The sequence below is a fragment of the Pan troglodytes genome, chromosome 20, assembly GCF_028858775.2.
Source record: "Pan troglodytes isolate AG18354 chromosome 20, NHGRI_mPanTro3-v2.0_pri, whole genome shotgun sequence".
NCBI lineage: Eukaryota > Metazoa > Chordata > Mammalia > Primates > Hominidae > Pan > Pan troglodytes.
The window spans coordinates 24,646,493-24,665,235 of NC_072418.2; the positions used below are offsets into that span (position 1 = coordinate 24,646,493).

Here is an 18,743-nt window from a genome sequence, read left to right on the forward strand (position 1 = left end):
TCTGCCTCCCGGGTTCAAGTGATTCTCCCACCTCAGCCTCTTGAGTAGCTGGGATTACAGGCACATGTCCCACACCCGGCTAATTTTTGTATTTTTAGTAGAGACGGAGTTTCACTATGTTGGCCAGGCTGCTCTCCAACTCCTGACCCCGTGATTCACCCACCTTGGCCTCCCAACGTGCTGGGATTATAGGCATGAGCCACCATGCCCAGTCAGATTGATAAATCTTTATGACATTCATACAAAGAGGAGGCCCAGGATCTTACTTGTTTCCCTAGGCTACAATACAAGAGACACTATCTCCCTATTGGCTGATTCCAGGTATGGGAATCATCATAGCACCTATGAGTTGGGCCAGGATATTTGTCACAATCCCAACTATAAGTAGAAAATGAGCAGAAGAGTCGCATCACCTGGGTGCTGTATGAGGAATGTCACAAGCCACATGTCACAATACACAATAAATGCAGGGCTCATGAAAAGAGAGTCAAATCTCTTAGGTGCTGGAAACAGTGGTACATCACAATTTCTCCTTTGTCAGAGCCACATCACCTAGGTGCTTGGTCCAGTAATATGTCACAATTCCCTTGAGAGGCGAGCCCAGGCAGGAGAGTCACATCATTTCGGTGAGAACCCCACAGATGTGTCACTATTTTCCCTGTGAATAGGGCTCAGGAAGAAAAGGATAGTCACATCATTTAAATGATGGGCCCAGAGATAGAATACAATGGCTCTTGGGTACAAAAACAAGGCAGATGAATTACATCACCTGTGTGCTGGGCCCAGTGATAAGTCACTTTCCCTTGTGTGGGCATGGCTTCAGCAGGAGAGAAGAGTCACATCACTAAGGTTCTGGTTCCAGAGATATGTCACAATCTCTCCTATTGACAAAGCATGTGTAGGAGAGGAGAGTCAAATGAAGCAGTTGATGGGCCCAGAGATATGTCACAATGCCCCCCACCCCCCATAGGCAGAGTACAAGCAGGTACCTCCCAATTCTTTAGGTGTTGTGGTCAGGGACATGTCACAATACTTAAAAAATGCAAGACCCAGGCAATAAAACAAAGTCATATCACCTAGGTGCTAGGTCCAGTGGTACGACACAATTCCTAATTCAAGAGGGCTCAGGGAAATAAAAAGAGTCACATAACCAAGGTGATAAAGGTAAAGATATGTCATAATACTCCTGTGGGCAGAGTCCATTTAGGAGAGTCACATTACCTTGATGTTGGACCCAGCCATATATCACAATACACAGCATATCCAGGGCTCAAGCAGGGAAGAAAAATCACATCGTCTAGTTGCTGGGTTTGATGATATGTCACAATCACTTGTTTTTGCAGAACCCAGACAGAAAAGAATAGTCACATCTCCTAGTTCATGGATGCAGAGATAAGCCAAAAGGCTCCTTGTGGGCAGGACCCAGGCAAGAGGCTCTCATGCCCTAGGTGTTTGTCTCAGACATACGTCACATTACCAAATATATGCAGGGCCCAGGCAAACAAGGAGAGTCATAACACCTTGGTACTAAGTTTAGTGATATGTTACAATCCCCACTTTTGGCAGGGCCAGGACACACACACATGTGAACAAAGGCGCATCACATAGGTGATTAAAAAAAAAAAAAGATATGTCATAATACCCCTGTAGGCAGGGCCCATGCAGAAGAGTCTCATCAGCTAGGTTTTAGACCCAGTTATTTGTCACAATACACAATTTATGCAAGACTCAGACACAAGAGGAAAGTCACGTAACCTAGGTGCTGGGTCCAGTGATACATTAGAATCTCTCCTTGGGTAGAGTCCAAGCAGTAGAAAAGAGTTACATTACCTGGGTACTTGCTCCAGGAATATGTCACAATACCTCCTGAGGAAAGAGCCCAGGAAGGGGAGTCACATCACCTAACTGAGTAGCCCAAAGATATATTTCCCAGTGCTCCTTGCAGGTAGAGCTGAGGATAATCAAAAGAGTCACATAACCCAGGGGCTGAGCCCAGCTATATGTCACAACTACCCTAGGTGCAAATCAGTGGTATGAGAGAAGAGTCACATTACATAGGTACTGGGCCAAGTAATATGTCACAATCTCCACTGTAGGAAGGTCTCAGGAAAAGAGAAGAGTCACATTATCTGGGTGATGGGCACAGGAACGTATCACAATTACCCTAGACAGAAGCGTTACATCACCTGTGTGTGAGGTCCAGTGATAAGCCACTCTTCCTTTTGTGCACACGGTCCAAACAAAAGATGAAAGTCACATCACCTAGGTGCTGGGCTTCCAGAATTGTCTCAATCCCTCCTATGGTCAAACCAATTTAAGAGACAAGAATTACATTAGCTGCTCTGCCTATGGAGCAGCTTTTTTTGTTTGTTTCTTTACTTCTCTAATAAACTTACTTTCATTTTACTGCATGGGCTCACCCTGACTTCTTGGGTTCTGGATTAAAAGCCCTTTTCAGTAACAGCTTTCTGGCAAACTATAAAGGGACTATACTGAGGAGAAAACTGAACCAAAGGAAATAAACTGCAGCACCAATTAGCCAACTTTGGGTAACTAGTGGGGTACATTCTACCAGGGTAAAAAATGGGATTGGGTTAGAGGCCCAATATAGAAGCGGTACAGTCTCTCCTAAGACATACTGGGTTAAAGATCTCTCTTAATAAAAAGCTTGAGGACCCAGTTATGAAGGTTCAAGTCCTTTCTAAGATTTAAGGGGTTGGCCAGGCACGGCGGCTCATGTCAGTAATCCCAGCACTTTGGGAGGCTGAGGCAGGTGGATTACCTGAGGTCAGAAGTTCGAGACCAGCCTGACCAACATGGAGAAAACCCATCTCTACTAAAAATACAAAAACTAGCTGGGCGTGGTGACGCATGCCTGCAATCCTAGCTACTCAGGAGGCTGAGGTGGGAGAATCACTTGAACACGGGAGGCAGAGGTAGCGGTGAGCCAAGATCGTACCACTGCACTCCAGCCTGGGCAACAAGAGGGAAACTCTGGATCAAAAAAAACAATTTAGGGGGTTAGAGGCCCCTCTCAGTAATGTCACTCTTGGTTAAAAAATCGACGAGGCAGGCCAGGCACGGTGGCTCATGCCTGTAATCCCGGCTACTCAGGAGGCTGAGGCAGGAGAATGTCTTGAACCCGGGAGGCAGAGGTTGCAGTGAGCCAAGATCGTGCCACTGCACTTTTTAGATTAATTTTCCCTGTGCTCTTTGCTGACAGTTGTGTGTGACACGATTAGGCATGTACAGGATCATAAGACATGGGGAGCTTCTACTCTCCTCAAAAGGGGAAACTTTAGGTATATCTCCTAATGCTATCCCTCCCCCCTCCCCCTACCCCACAACAGGCCCCAATGTGTGATGTTCCCCTTCCTGTGTCCAAGTGTTCTCATTGCTCAATTCCCACCTATGAGTGAGAACATGCGGTGCTTGATTTTTTGTCCTTGTGATAGTTTGCTGAGAATGATGGTTTCCAGCTTCATCCATGTCCCTACAAAGGAAATGAACTCAACATTTTTTATGGCTGCATAGTATTCCATGGTGTATATGTGCCACATTTTCTTAATCCAGTCTATCATTGTTGGACATTTGGGTTGGTTCTAAGTCTTTGCTATTGTGAGTAGTGCTGCAATAAACATACGTGTGCATGTGTCTTTATAGCAGCATGATTTATATTCCTTTGGGTATACACCCAGTAATGGGATGGCTGGGTCAAATGGTATTTCTAGTTCTAGATCCCTGAAGAATCACCACAGTCTTCTACAATGGTTGAACTAGTTTACAGTCCCACCAACAGTGTAAAAGTGTTCCTATTTCTCCACATTCTCTCCAGCGCCTGTTGTTTCCTGACTTTTTAATGATCATATGTAACAAACCTGCACGTTGTGCACATGTACCCTAGAACTTAAAGTATTTTATATATATTAAAAGAAAGGGGGAAACTTGAGAGCTAATGAAATTGCTGGAAAAGATCCCTTCATGACTGAGAAGTCACCGCCTGAATTTCTCAGTGCCGCTGCAATGTGTGGGTCTTTCACTGGCGTCCCTGAGCTCCTCCCTTTCCCCAACCTGCCTCAGGCAATGCTTTTCTTTCCTTCTCTCCTCTTTCTTTCTTATCTTTTCTGTTATTTAGTGCAACTGTCCTTTGTGTTTTTTTGTTTGTTTGTTTGTTTTGAGATGGAGTTTCACTGTTGTCAGGGCTGGAGTGCCATGGCGCATTCTTGGCTCACCACAAACTCTGCCTCCTGAGTTCAAGTGATTCTCCTGCCTCAGCCTCCTGAGTAGCTGGGATTACAGGAACTTGCCACCATGCCTGGCTAATTTTTGTATTTTTAGTAGAGACAGGGTTTCACCATGTTGGTCAGGCTGGTCTCGAACTCCTGACCTCAAGTGATCTGCCCCCCTTGGCCTCCCAAAGTGCTGGGATTACAGGCGTGAGCCACCGCACCCGGCCATGTATGATAGTTATATATGAAAGAGTTCTGATTAATTGGATTAAAATTAATAAATGCTTAAGTCTGATTTTGTTTCAGAAAAGAAACAAACATAATGCCTTTTATCTCATGTGACATAAGTAATCTTTGGGAAATAAAAGCAGTTTTACATGCAAGGTGTGTAAGAAAAGTAGAATGTGCTTTTGGTAAATGATCATAAGATGGCATAAAAATGTTAATTTTTTTGGCCTAGTTTAGAGGGCTAAAGAGTTGTTTTAAGTTAGGATTGAGCTGAAGGTTTGAGCAAGTTTTGGAAGGTTTGTAAAAATTAATCTTGTAAAAAAAATTCTGTGTGTGAACATATTGGCTAAAGTTAAAGAGATATTATTCAGTTTTTTTTGTTTTTTCTTTTTTGTTTTTGAGACAGAGTTTCGTTCCTGTTGCCCAAGGGAGTGCAGTGGCGCAATCTCAGCTCACCGCAACCTCTGCCTTCCAGGTTCAAGTAATTCTCCTGCCTCAGCCTCCCTAGTAGCTGGGATTACAGGCATGTGCCACCATGCCCAGCTAATTTTGTATTTTTAGTAGAGACGGGGTTTCTCCATGTTAGTCAGGCTGGTCTCAAACTCCTGACCTCAGGTGATCCATCAGCCTTGGCCTCCCAAAGTGTTGGGATTACAGGCGTGAGCCACCATGCCCGGCCTGTATTCAGTTTTTTTTAAATAAATTAAACATTGGAATATAAGTACAACAGGTTTTTTCTTTTTTTTAAAGCACAGATCTGTTCCTTAACAAAAATTGCAGAGTTATCAAACGTTTATGAAAATCTTGCCTTATGGTCAAACTGATTAAGATTGGACAGATTTGTATATAAGATTTTATTAAAAACTTGTTTTGGCCAGGTGCAGTGGCTCACACCTGTAATCCCAGCACTTCAGGAGCCAAGGAGGGAGGATCACTTGAGGTCAGGAGTTTGAGACCAGCCTGACTAACATGGTGAAACCCGTCTCTACTAAAAATACAAAAATTAGCCAAGTGTGGTGGCACATGCCTGTAACCCCAAATACTAGGGAGGCTAAGGCAGGAGAATTGCTTGAGCCCAGGAGGCGGAGGTTTCAGTGAGCCAAGATCATGCCACTGCACTCCAGCCTGGGTGACAAGAGTGAAACTCCATCTCAAAAAAAAAAAAAAAGAAAAAACTGGGTTTGAAATCAATAGTACACTAATTCATATGTGAAATGTAGGCTTTCTCTTTTAAACAAGATTTTTATATTTTGAAAAATGAAAAATTTTTGTCTGCCTTTTGAATAAACTACAAGAAAAAAAAGACAGGAGACAAATAGTTTGGAAAGCTAAGTCTTTCCTCTATCAAAAAGGAAAGGTTTTTGCCTTTTTAATAATCTTTAAGAAGGCAAGTTATTTTTATTATTATTTTTGAGATAAAGTCTCACTCTGTTGCCCAGGCTGGATTGCAGTGGCGTGATTACCTCACTCCAACCTCCAGCTCCCAGGTTCAGGTGATTCTCATGCCTCAGCCTCCTGAGTACCCGAGATTATAGGAACACATTACTCTGCCCACCTGTTTTTTGTTTTTTTTTTTTTTTGGTCATTGTTTGTTTGTTTTTGAGACGGAGATGTCTTCCAACTATGTCTACACAGTCCCTGTGCAGGGTTCCTCACCCATGGTAAGTAAGCAATGTCATTTCTTTTTTTTTTTTTTAAGACAGAGTTTCCTTCTATCACCCAGCCTGGGGTACAATGGTGTGATTTCAACTCACTGCAACCTCTGCTTCCCAGGTTCAAGTGATCCTCCTGCCTCAGCTGCCTGAGTAACTGAGACTACAGGTGCATGCCATGACACCCAGCTAATATTAGTATTTCATGTCAAGATGGGTTTTCACCATGTTGAGCAGGCTGGTCTCAAACTTCTGACCTCAGGTGATCCACTCACCTTGGTCTCCCATAGTGCTGGGATTACAAGTGTGAGCCACTATGCCTGGCCAGGAATGTCTCTTTCTGACAGAATCAGGAGCCTGAAGTTGTCTTGGGACCCCAAGAAAAGAGAAATTCACCCAACTCACAGGTATTTGATGGTACAAACCCATGGCTGGGCTTGGCTTTTGAAAAGTCTTTTCTGATATTCCTTTAATGGAATATAGTTATATCAAAGCCAATTTTAAAAACCTATGTGAAAAATAATTATTTTTGCTGCACTTTATACAAATAATCAGGCCAACTATAAGACTAAAGTTTTATGCAAGTAAATCAGTTTTACTATGATTTGTCTTTAGTAGAAATGGAAGACTGGAGAGAGAAAAAAATTATGTTTCAAGAACTATGGTACACCTGTTATTACACACTAGTCTCATTTGTTGTTTTTGAGTATTTTCCCTGCTATTTAGACTAATTCTGCTTATTCCTTTGAACACACCAGTGATCTCTGACTGCAGCTCAAAAGAAACAAGAGAGATGGGTAATATAAAAATCCAGATCAGGCACCAGGCACGGTGGCTCATGCCTGTAATCCCAGCACTTTGGGAGGCCGAGGTGGGCGGATCACGATATCAGGGGTTCAAGACCAGCCTGGCCAATATGGTGAAACCCTGTCTCTGCTAAAAATACAAAAATTAGCCGGGTGTGGTGGCACGTGCCTGTAATCCCAGCTACTCAGGAAGCTAAGGCAGGAGAATCGCTTGAACCTGGGAGCCAGAGTTGCAGTGAGCCAAGATTGCACCACTGCACTCCAGCCTGGCCGACAGAGCCAGACTCCACCTCAAAAAAAAAAAAAAAAAAAAAATCCGGATCACTAATCTAATTCTGAACACATATTGGAATCAGGTAGCAAATCCATATCAGCTTCTTCCCAACATTTGCCCTTATTTAGTTTACTTGGGATAATTTTACGTATTTTACTTTACTTGGGATAATTTTACTTATTTTACTTTACTGTTGTGGATTATATTGTTGTTGTGCTCTTTGTGTAGAAATGCAAGATAAGCTTGCTCAATGTTTTCTTAAATAGAACACTTAATTTTGCAGATATCAACTTTTGTTAAGAACTCAAGACTTATAAATGACCCTTGTAATACTGATGCTTTCTCATCTGGCTGGGCATGGTGGTTCACACCTGTAATCTTAACACTTTGGGAGGCCAAGGCAGGTGGATTGCCAGAGATCAGGAGTTCAAGACCAGCTTGGCCAACATGGTAAAACCCTGTCTCTACTAAAAATAGAAAAATTAGCCAGGCATGGTGGTGGGTACCTGTAATCCCAGCTTCTCATGAGGCTGAGGCAAGAGAATCACTTGAACCCGGGAGGTGGAAGCTGCAGTGAGCTGAGATCGTGCCACTGCATTCCAGCCTAGACAACAGAGTGAGACTCTGTCTGAAAAAAAAAAAAAAGAAAAGAAAGAAAGAAGGAAAGAAAGAAAGAAAAGAAAAAAAAAAAGAAGAGTCAAATCACCTAGGCGCTGGGCCCAGAGATACTCCATAACCCCTCACTGGGCACAGCCAAAGCAGTAGAAAAATTTACATAACCTAGGTGCTGGGTACAGCAGTATGTCCCAATACCCCTTGAAAGAAGGGTGAGCCAGAGAGTAATATCACCCATGTGAGGGACCAAAAGGTATGTTACAATGCCTTCTGTAGGCAGAGGACAGGGTGGAGGATTACATCACCTTCATGTTGGACTCAGCAATATGTCACAATGGCCCATGTGGGCAAAACACAGGCACGAGAGTCACATAACCTAAGTGCGAGGAGCCACAATATGTCAAAGTTGTCTCTATGGGCAGAACCAAGACATTGACTAAGCGCTGGTGCAGAAAGATGTCACTACCCAGTCTGTGGGCTGAGCCCAGGCAGGAGCATAAAATTGCTCAAGTGCTAGGCTGAGGTATATGTCACAGTCACAGCTACAGGAAGGTCCAGAGATGAGATTAACCATCCTGCACATGTCTTGGTTCTAGGTATGAGAGGCACCACCTCCTGTATGTTGGGTATAGGTGTATAACCCACAGTCTCAACAGTTTGCTGAATCCATCCATAAGAGCCTCAATCCCTCCCACAGACTGTGTCCCTTTAGTGGAGTCAAAGCCTCACAGATATGCTGGATCTTGATCTTAGAGTCAACAACCCACCTGTGAACCGAATCCATGTATGAATCAGTTTTCCATCTTCAACTTTCTTTGGATGTGAGATTCAGAACCTCAACAGTCAGCTGTGTTCATGTGGAAGAATGACAATATTTACTGCCAGCTGGGTACATATATGAGTGTCATAATCTCACCTGTATACCATGCTCTGTTAGGACACCCTTTGTATCACCTGAGGGATATATATATGAGATAATGGGTGTATATATATATATGATAATGTGTATATATATGATAATGTGCATATATATGATAATGTGTATATATATGATAATGTGCATATATATATGATAATGTGTATATATATGATAATGTGCATATATATGATAATGTGTATATATATGATAATGTGCATATATATATGATAATGCGTATATATATGTATATACACACATTAAAGTCACAGCATGCTCTGAGACCTTTGTGCATCTACAGACTCATGATCCTACCTGTGGCCCCAAACCCAGGAATAAGAGTCAACATCTCTCCATTGAATACATCCAGGTAGAAAGGATCTAACTTGCCAGAATTAGAAATGAGTCACCATCCCAACTGTAGCTGGATGTTCACATATGACAGTCACAATCCAAACTGTGGGCTGTGTCAATGTGTGAAATTCAGGACCTCTCCAATGGGCTCTGTCCATCTGTGAGGGTGACAGTCTTAACAGTTGGTGGTATGTGCATATAAGAAACAGAGTCTCACCTGTTTAGTGTGCCCTGTAATGACACTTTCTTTACCACTCAAGGGCTTTATATAATATGTAAAAAATAGTAGTCTTTTATGACCTTAATACATAGAGAAGACCCATAATCTCTCTCATTTTCCTAAGTCTGGTTATGGGAGACAGTATCTCTTCTATTGGCTGGTTTGAGGTATAAGAGCATTTAATGAACCTGTGAGCTGGACAAAATATATGTCACAATTCTACCTGTGGGTAGGAAGTGAGCAGCAGATTCACATCACATAGGTTTTTGGCGAGGATATGTCACAATCTTTCCTGAGGTCAGAAACCAGGCAGAAGTCATATCACCTAGGTGTTCAGCCACAGATATATTACAATTCCCTCTTAAAGCAGAATACAGGCAGCAGAGTCATTTCACCTGGGTGCTGAGCCCAGTGATATGTCAAAATGCTCTCTGTGGGCACAGCCTTGGCAGGAGAGACACATCATCTGGTGACTGGGTCCAGCAATACATTACAACATTTTCTGTGGGCAGGATGCAGGCAAAAGAAGAGAGTCACATCTCTTAGGTGATGGAGGAAGAGACATCTTACAAGGCCCCTCATGGGCAGGGCCCAGGCAGGAGCCTCCCACCCTGAAGGAATGATCCCCAGCTATATGTAACAATACCCAAGATATGCTGGGCCCAGGGAAAACAGAAGAGTAGCATCACTTAAGTGCTGGGTTAGTGATGTGTCAAAATCCCCCATTTTGTCAGGGCCCAAGCAGAAGAGAAGAGTCACATCACCTAGGTGATGAATGAACAGATATGTTATAATACCTCTGTAGGCAGGGCCCAAACAGATTTGCATCACAAAAGTGTTTGGTCCAGGCAGGAGAGGAAAGTTACGTCACCTAGGTGTTAAGCCCAGTGACATATCACAATCTGTTCTTGGGCAGAGACCAAGAAGTAGAGGAAAGTCACTTCCCCTGGGTTCTAGGGCCAGCAAAATGTCACAATGCCCTCTGTGGAAAGTGCTAAGGCAAAAGTATAGGCTCACATCACCTAGATGCTGGGTTCAGTGATATGCCACAATTTCACCTGTAGGACCTAGGCAGAAGGGTCAAATCACTCAGTTTCTGGGAAGAGCTGTATGATACAATCACATATGCAAGAAGGTCTAAGAATGAGATTAACGATCCCATACATGATCTGGTTCAAGGTATGAGAGTCAATACCTACTGTATGTTGTGTCTAATTACATGAGTCACCATCTCAAAGGTGAACTGGATCTGTGTATTAAATCCTCAATCCCTCCCATGAACTGTGATCCCTTAGTGGAGTCAGAGGCTCACAGGTGTGCTGAATCTTGGTCTGAGAGTCACCAACCCATCTGTGGACAAGATCCATGTATGTGATTCAATTTTTTCAACTTTCAACTGCCTTTGGGTGTGAGGTTCAGAACCTCAAAATTGGCTGGGTTCATGTGGGAAAATGACAACCTTTACTGTTGTCAGGGTGTGCGAAGGAGTGTCATAATCTCACCTGTGTGCTTGGCCCTTTAGGACACTCTCTGTACTATCCTAGGGCTTTACATGGTTTGCATGAGAGCCACAATCCAGCTTGAGATTTTCATGCTGGTATAAACCTATGATTGTATCTGTGTCTCTAAGCCCAGTTATGAGAGTCAACATCTCTCCAATTTTCTGGGTTCAGATAGGAGAGCCCTCACTTTCCTATGAGCTGCATTTAAAAATGTTTTGCTATCACTGGGTGCAGTGGCTCACACTTGTAATGCCAGCACTTTGGGAGGCTGAGGTGGGTGAATCACAAAGTCAGGAGATCGAGACCATCCTGGCTAACACGGTGAAACCCTGTCTCTACTAAAAATACAAAAAATTAGCCAGGCGTGGTGGCGGGTGCCTGTTGTCTCAGCTACTCAAGAGGCTGAGGCAGGAGAAGGGCATATACCTGGGAGGCAGAGCTTGCAGTGAGCCGAGATAGTGCCACTGCACTCCTGCACTCCTGCACTCCAGCCTGGGTGACAGAGCAAGACTCCATCTCAAAAAAAAAAAAAAAAATAGTTTTGCTATCCCAAATCTGGATGGACAGTCACATATGACAGTCACAATTCCAACTGTGGACTGCATCCATGTGTGGGATTCACAATTGCAGTCTGTCCATCTGTGAGGGTCACAATTTTAACAGGTGCTTGGTTGTCCATACATGCAAGTCAATCTCATCTGTGTGCTGGGCTCTGTGACAACACACTGTGTACAATCCAAAGGCTTTATACCATAGGTGAGAGTGTGGTAATCCCCTCTGACCTTCATAAAAATAGGAGACCCAGAATCTTACCAATTTTCCTAAGCCTAGCTATGAGAAGCAGCATATCAACTGTTGTCTGGTTTAAGATATGAGAGTCATCATCTCACCTGTGAGATGGGACATGTAACCTGTGAGTAGGTAGTGAGTAGGAGAGTCACATCACCTGAGTGCTTGGCCAGAGATTTGTACAATATTCCCTGATAGAAGGGACCAGGCAGGAGAGGACTATCACCTGGGTGCTTGGCCAGAGATTTGTACAATATTCCCTGATAGAAGGTACCAGGCAGGAGAGGAACATATGTCACAATGCTCCCTTTGGGCAAGGTTCAGGCAAAAGAAACACATCATCTGGTCAGTAGGCCCAGCAATATGTTACGGTCTTCTCTATAGGCAGGGTGCAGGTAGAAGAGGACAGTCATATCTCACTGGTAATGGATGCAGAGATATGTCACAAGGCCTTCTGTGAGCAGGACCCATGCATGTGCCTCCCATCCCCTATGTGTTGAGTCCAGTGATATGACACAATACCCAAATATGCAGGGCCCAGGCAAAATAGGAGTGTCACCTCACCTAGGTTCTGGGTCCAGTGATTCATTACAATCCCCTTTTATTGGCAGGGCCCAGGCAGAAGAGAAGAGGCACATCACCTAGGGGATGAATAAAAAAATATATCTTAATACCCCTGTAAATAGAACCCACGCATAAGAGTCACATCAACTAGGTGGTGGACCCAGCCATATGTCACAATACACAATGTAGGCAGGGCCCAAATATAAAAGGAGAGTCACATCTTCTAGGTGCTAGGACTAGTGATACATCACAATCCCTCCTTGGGCAGAGTCTAAGCAGGCAAGGGGAGTCACATCACCTAAATGCTGAGTCCAGCAATGTGTCACAATAACTCCTGAGGGAAGAGTCCAAGCAGTATTGTTATATCACCTGGATGCTGGGACAGGAATATGTTGCAATCTTCCTTGAAAGCAAAGACTAGGCAGGAGAATCACATCACCTAGTTTCTGGGACCAGCAATATTGTCACACTGCTTCCCAGTGGACTAGGCCCAGGCTGGAGAAACACATGACCTGGTTGCCAGACCCAGTCACAATCTTCCCTGAGGGCAGAGAACAGGCAGGAAAAAGGCACAACCCCTACAAGATAGATGCTGAGAAATACAATAAGCCCCCTCTAGTCAGGGTCAAGGTAAAAGTCTCTTATCTCCTAGGTGTTGGACCCAGCGATATGTCCAATACCAAAAATACGCAAGGCCCAGGTAAAAGAGGTGAGTCACATCACTAAGATGCTGGGTCCAGTGGTAAGTCACTATTATTCTTTCTGGCAGGGACCAGGCAGAAAATGTGATTCACATCACCTAGGTGACTAATGACATGATAGGTAATAATGTCCCTGCGGGCAGAGCCCATACAGGAGAATCAAATGACTCAGACATTGCACCCAGACACATGTCACAATAGCAATGTATGTACAGCCCAGGCAGGAGAGGAGAGTCACATAACCTAGGTGCTGGGCCCAGTGATAAATCACAGTTTCTTATTGGGCAGAGCACAAGTGGTAGAGTCATATCACCTAGTTGCTTGGTCTGACAATATGTAACAATACCCCCTGAGGAGCAGGCTCAGGCAGGAGATTCACATCACCTAGGTGATGAGCTCAGAGATATGTCACAATGCCCTCAGGTGCGTAGGGCTCAGGAAGAAAAGAAAAATTACATAAACTAGGTCCAGGGCTCACCTATATGTAATGATCACCCCAGTGGGGGAGCACCCAGGCATGACAAGAGAGTCACATCATGTAGGAGCTGGCTCAAGCAATATGTAGCAATCTCCATTGTGGACAGGACTGAAAAAAAGACTGGCCACATCAGCCATCAACCATGTGATGAAATCAGAAATATGTCAAAATTATTCCTGTGAGCAAAGACCAGGCAGAAGAATTACATCATGTGTGCTGGGCTTAGTAATAAGTCACTCTCTCCTCTGTGGGCATGGTCCAGGCAAAAGAAAAAAGTCACATTACCTAGGTGCTGGGCCCAGAGTTATGTCACAACCTCTTCTATGGAGAAAGCCCAGGTAAAAGAGAAGAGTCACATCAAATAGTTGATGGGCTCAGAGATATGTCACAATGCCCCTTGTTAACAGGGTCCAGGCAGAAGACTTACATCTTCTTCGTGCTGGGTTCAGCAGTATTTCACAATGTTTTTTGAGAGCAGGACAAAGGAAAGAGAGTAACATAACCTTGGTGTTGGGCCCAATGATATGTCACAATGTCCCCTGTGGGCAAAACCTAGAAAAAAGAGAGGAATCACATTATCTAGGTGCTGGACCTGGCAGTCTGTTTCAATACCCTCTGTAAGCAGGAACTAGGCAGGAAAGGAGAGTCACATCACCTATGTAATGGGCACAGCGATACATCAGAATGCTCTCTGTAGGCAAGGCCTAGGCAGGAGATTTACATCACCTGGGTGTTACACTCAGGAATATGTCACAATGGCCCATGTAAGGCACAGGCAGGAGAGTCACATAACCTGGATGTTGGGTGCAGCGATATGTCACAGTGTTCCCTATGGGCAACGCCAAGTCAGGAGAATAGATTCCCATCACCTAGGTCCTGAGTTCAGCGACGTGTCACAATCCTATCTGTGGCCTGAGCCCAGGCAGGAGAGTCAAATCACTCAAGTGCTGGACAAAGGCATATGTCACAATTACAGCTGCAGGGTGGTCCATGAATGAGGTTATCAATTCTGCATATGTTCAGGAGTTACAATCTCAACTGGGGACTTTATCTCTGCATGAGAGCTTCTATCTGTCCTGCACGCTGGGTCTCCTTAGTGGAGTCAAAGTCTCTTAGGTTTCAGGTATCCTGAATCTTCGTCTGAGAGTCACCAACTCATCATCCTGTTGCTGGGTCAATGTTGCAGCAGACCTGTACCCATACGGATTCACTGCCAGTAACAGGTAACAGGTAGGAGAGAACAGTAACATCTAGGTGCTTGATCCAAACATGTCACAATAGCCTCTTTGGGGAGGGCCCAGATGAAAGAGTCCCATTATTTAGGTGAAGTGTTTAGAGATATGTCACAATGCTCCCTGTGGGCAGGACTCAGGAAGAAGAGAAGAGTCACATAACCTAGAAGCTGTGCCCAGCTGTGTGTCACAACCAGCCCAGTGGGAAGAGCCAAGGCATCAGATGAGAGTCACATCACATAGGTGCTGGTCAAGTGATATGTCACAATCTCCTTTTGTGGACAGGACCCAGGAAGAAAAAAAGTCTCACATCATCTAGGAGGAGAGCCCAAAAATATGTAACGATGATTCTTGTGGGCAAGAATCAAGGCAGTAGAATGGAGTCACCTGTGTGCTAGACCCTTGGGTAAATCATTCTTCCTTTTGTAGACATGGCCCAGGCACAATTACATCAACTAGGTGCTGCGCCCACAGAAATATTACATTCTCTCCTATGGGCAAAGAGCTGGCATAACAAGATAATCGCTTTAAATAGTTTTGAGCTTTCAGAGATATGTCACGATGATCTCTGTGGTCAGGGACCACGCAGAAGACTCACATCATGTTGGTGGTGGGCCCAACAATATGTCACAATGTTTTCTGAGAAGAAGGTCAAGGTAAAAGAGTAATGTCACTTTGGTATTGGGCCCAGCAATATGTCACTATCTCCCATGTAAGCAGAGACCAGGTAAGAGAAGAGAATCATATCACCTTAGTTATGAGCACAGACATATGTCACAAAGCCCCAAGTAGGTAGTGCCGAGGCAGGAGAATACTGTTACATCACCTAGGTGCTGGATCTTGCGATATGCTGCAATCCAATTTGTCAGCTAAGACCTCACAAAAAAGTCAAGTCACTCAGGTGCTGGGAGATGCAGGAAGATTCAGGGGTAAGATTAATAATTCCACGCATACACGGTGTCCACAGTTCCGGCCCCAGACCCCAGGTCCCGGCCAGATTCGCCAAAGTCAGAGGCTGGAATCTGGTGGTGGATGTAGGGTGTCAGCTGAGCCTAACCCCTGCCCAGCGGTGGCCAGCATCTAATAATTAGTAACTCCACACAGCCACTCACACCTGTAATCCCAGCAATTTGGGAGGCTGAGGTAGACGGATCACCTGAGGTCAGGAGTTCGAGACCAGCCTGGCCAACATGGCGAAACCCTGTCTCTACTAAAAACACAAAAATTAGCCGGGCATTATGGCACATGCCTGTAATCCCAGCTGCTCAGGAGGCTGAGAAAGGAGAAACGCTTGAACCTAGGAGGTGGAGGTTGCAGTGAGCCGAGATCATGCCACTGCACTCCAACGTGGGTGACAGAGCAACAGTCCATCTCAAAAAAAGAAAGAAAATAATGATAATAATAATTCCATACATGCCCCAGTTCTAGGTATGAGGGTCAACACCTCCTGAATGTTGAGTCTAAGTACATGAGTCACAATCTCAACAGTAGACTGCATCAAAGCCTCTATTCTTCCTGCAAACTTTGTCTTCTTAGTAAAGTCACAGCCTTACAGGTTTGCTGAGTCATGGTGTGAGAGTCAACAACCAACCTGTAAACCAGATCCATGTGTGCAAGTCAATTTTCCATCTTTTGACCACCTTTGGGTGTACGATTCGGAACCTCAACAGTGGGCTCTGTGAAGTCACCAGCTGAAGGGGGCTATTCATGCACGAAAAGTTGTTATTTTATCATCGTTTCTATCGATTTTACCTTGCTAAGAATACATGTGTAGCTTACAATTGTGCTAGAAAACCATAAGCGTTTTGGTTAAATTACCCGTTGTTGTATGTTATGAAATAGACAAAAAATTGGCAAAAATAGATTAAAATTATACAAACTTGGTGTCAACTTTCTCTTGGGCAAGTTTAGGAAAGACAGACCTGGAAATACCCCAGTAAAAGGCTAATCAGAATCTCAGAAAAATTGCAACCATTAGTCCTTTATCTACCTATGACCTGGCAGCTCCCGCCCTGCTTCGAGTTCTCCCACTTTCCTGGACAATGTACATCTCCCATATATCGATTAATGTCTCCTGTCTCCTAAAATGTATAAAATCAAGCTGTGACCCAACCACCTTAGGCCCGCGTTGTCACGACCTCCTGAGGCTGTGTCACGGGTGTGTCTTTAATCTTGGCAAAATAAACTTTCTAAATTGAGACCTGTCTCAGATACTTTGGGGTTCACTTTACTAATTTTAGGTAGAATTTAAAATTCTTAAAATAGAAACAAACATAAGGACTAAACTGAGAAAAACTTTAAAAAGTATACTCAAATTCACTGACACATTCATGGGTATATCTAAATAATGAGATTCTATCCGTTTTAAGTTAGTAAGAAGAAAATACGTAATTACAAAGGAGGCTTTACCTTTGGGAAAACAAAAAGCCACTTTTGACCAATTATTCCCACAGATACACACCCGGGTCCCCAACCATCCACCAGGAGGGCCCATCCTGGTGCCTGGAGGGCGGCGTTCCTGCGATCTGGGGTTGGGATTTCGGCTCAGGCGGTGCGCGGTGGCCTTGGGTCGTGCCCGCCCTGCCGGGGCCCCCAGCCCAAGGGACCGAGCGGGTGCGGGCGGGGCGGGCGGGGCTGGGGTGTCGGGGGCTCGGACTCAGAGCCGTCCCTGCCAGTGGCTTTCGTGGGCGGCCCCGCTTTGGAGCCCAGGCCAACGAGCCGCGCGGGACGGAAGAGCTGCGGGTGGGGAGGGACAAGCGGGCGGAGAAGGGGCGGCCCTGCTGGAGGCCCAGCGAGTCTGAGTGATTGACAAGTGAATGAGCTAGGAATGAAGCCTCCTGGGGCCGGGAGGGAGAGAGGGGGTTGGAGGGTGGTGAATGCCTGGGCCTCTGGGGCTCCAGGCTGCCAGTGGCCCGACCAGGCTCCCGGTGTCCTCCTCCAACCTCAGTTTCCTCACCTGTCCCAGAGGACGAATATGACTGTTGTGATGATTAGGCCAGATAATCCTGGTAAGCATTTATTAGCCTGCCTGGTCTCTGGATATTTTTTTTTTTCTTGGTAAAGACATTTTGCCGCCCAATATCTACTATTGGAGAGAGAGTTTGGGAGGTAGAAGGCAGGACTCACCCTTGGCTTCAGAGTCCCTTATGGGTGCCCCATCCCCTTAGGTTCAATTAAAGCACATAGTTGGAAACAAGTCCCCTACCCAGGACAGCTACAGAGTCCAGAACCAGAAGATCTTGTTTTCTGAACCAAGGACTTTGTCTTATCCCCAAATCCTAATTCCTCAGGGTGGTCAGCTTCAGACAGGAGTCTGAAATTGATTCTCGCTCTCCGGGGTGGATCCAAGGCTCTTGTGATGCGGTGTTATTCTACCCCATCCCACCCCTGTGCCTCCCCCAATGCATTGGGAGTCCTTAACTGTAGTGACTTCAATTTGGAAACAATGCTCCCAAAGCAGGAGATGTTGCCCTCCCCAGGCAGCTGGCCTGATAAACATCTGTCCTGGGGCAAAAGACCCAGAGCAGGGAGGGACTCTCACTTCCCACTTTCACATGCTATAGTCATTTAATGGGCTGTGGTGACATCTCTGGGTCACCTAGCCTGCAGAATGGGATGTTGACTTTGTGCCACAGTGAGGGAAACTGAGGCACAGGGCTAGCGAGTGAAAAAAATCAGAAAGACTCTGTGACTAGGAAACAGTATTCAGGCCCAAGGCCCCTACAGGACTCAGCATCCTTTGGGGTGCACCAGTGGGTGGTGTGCGGCACCCTGGTTGCCATCTGTACCTTATGGGGGTGAGGGTGACGGTGAGTGTCCTGTCAGGACAAGGTGCTCTAGGACCCACGAGGTAGATAGACATTGCCCCCCTTTCCCTGGCTGTGGGCACAGCAAGAGTTCTGTTCTCTAATGTATGTGAGGACCAGTGCCTACATGCAATAGACACTTCTCATTTCAGACATTCCAAAGATGTTAGGGGCTGCATAGAAAGAAACTGAGACAGACTCTAACCACATCCTCACACTGGCAGAAGCCTCCAGTCTAGGCTCAGCTCTGACTCTTCCTGGGGAGGTTTGCTCCACCCTCGTCCTTCCAACTGGAACCCACTCCCAGTAGGCCTGTGCACGCCCATCTTTTATAGCAGCAGCATGTCTTGGTAACTTGACATTTTCTGCAATAATCT

The 18,743-nt window shown here is 45.1% G+C and overlaps 1 long non-coding RNA gene across 1 annotated transcript; it reads right to left on the minus strand.

The window, feature by feature from the left end:
• Positions 1-403: 403 nt before the first annotated feature.
• LOC107969614 (uncharacterized) lies at positions 404-13,208 on the minus strand. The gene is made up of 5 exons (XR_001711548.4): positions 12,443-13,208; positions 12,150-12,226; positions 8,572-8,651; positions 2,187-2,298; positions 404-881 (listed from the first exon to the last, which is right to left on the minus strand). It is a non-coding gene; the product is annotated as an uncharacterized LOC107969614 (long non-coding RNA).
• Positions 13,209-18,743: the final 5,535 nt, after the last annotated feature.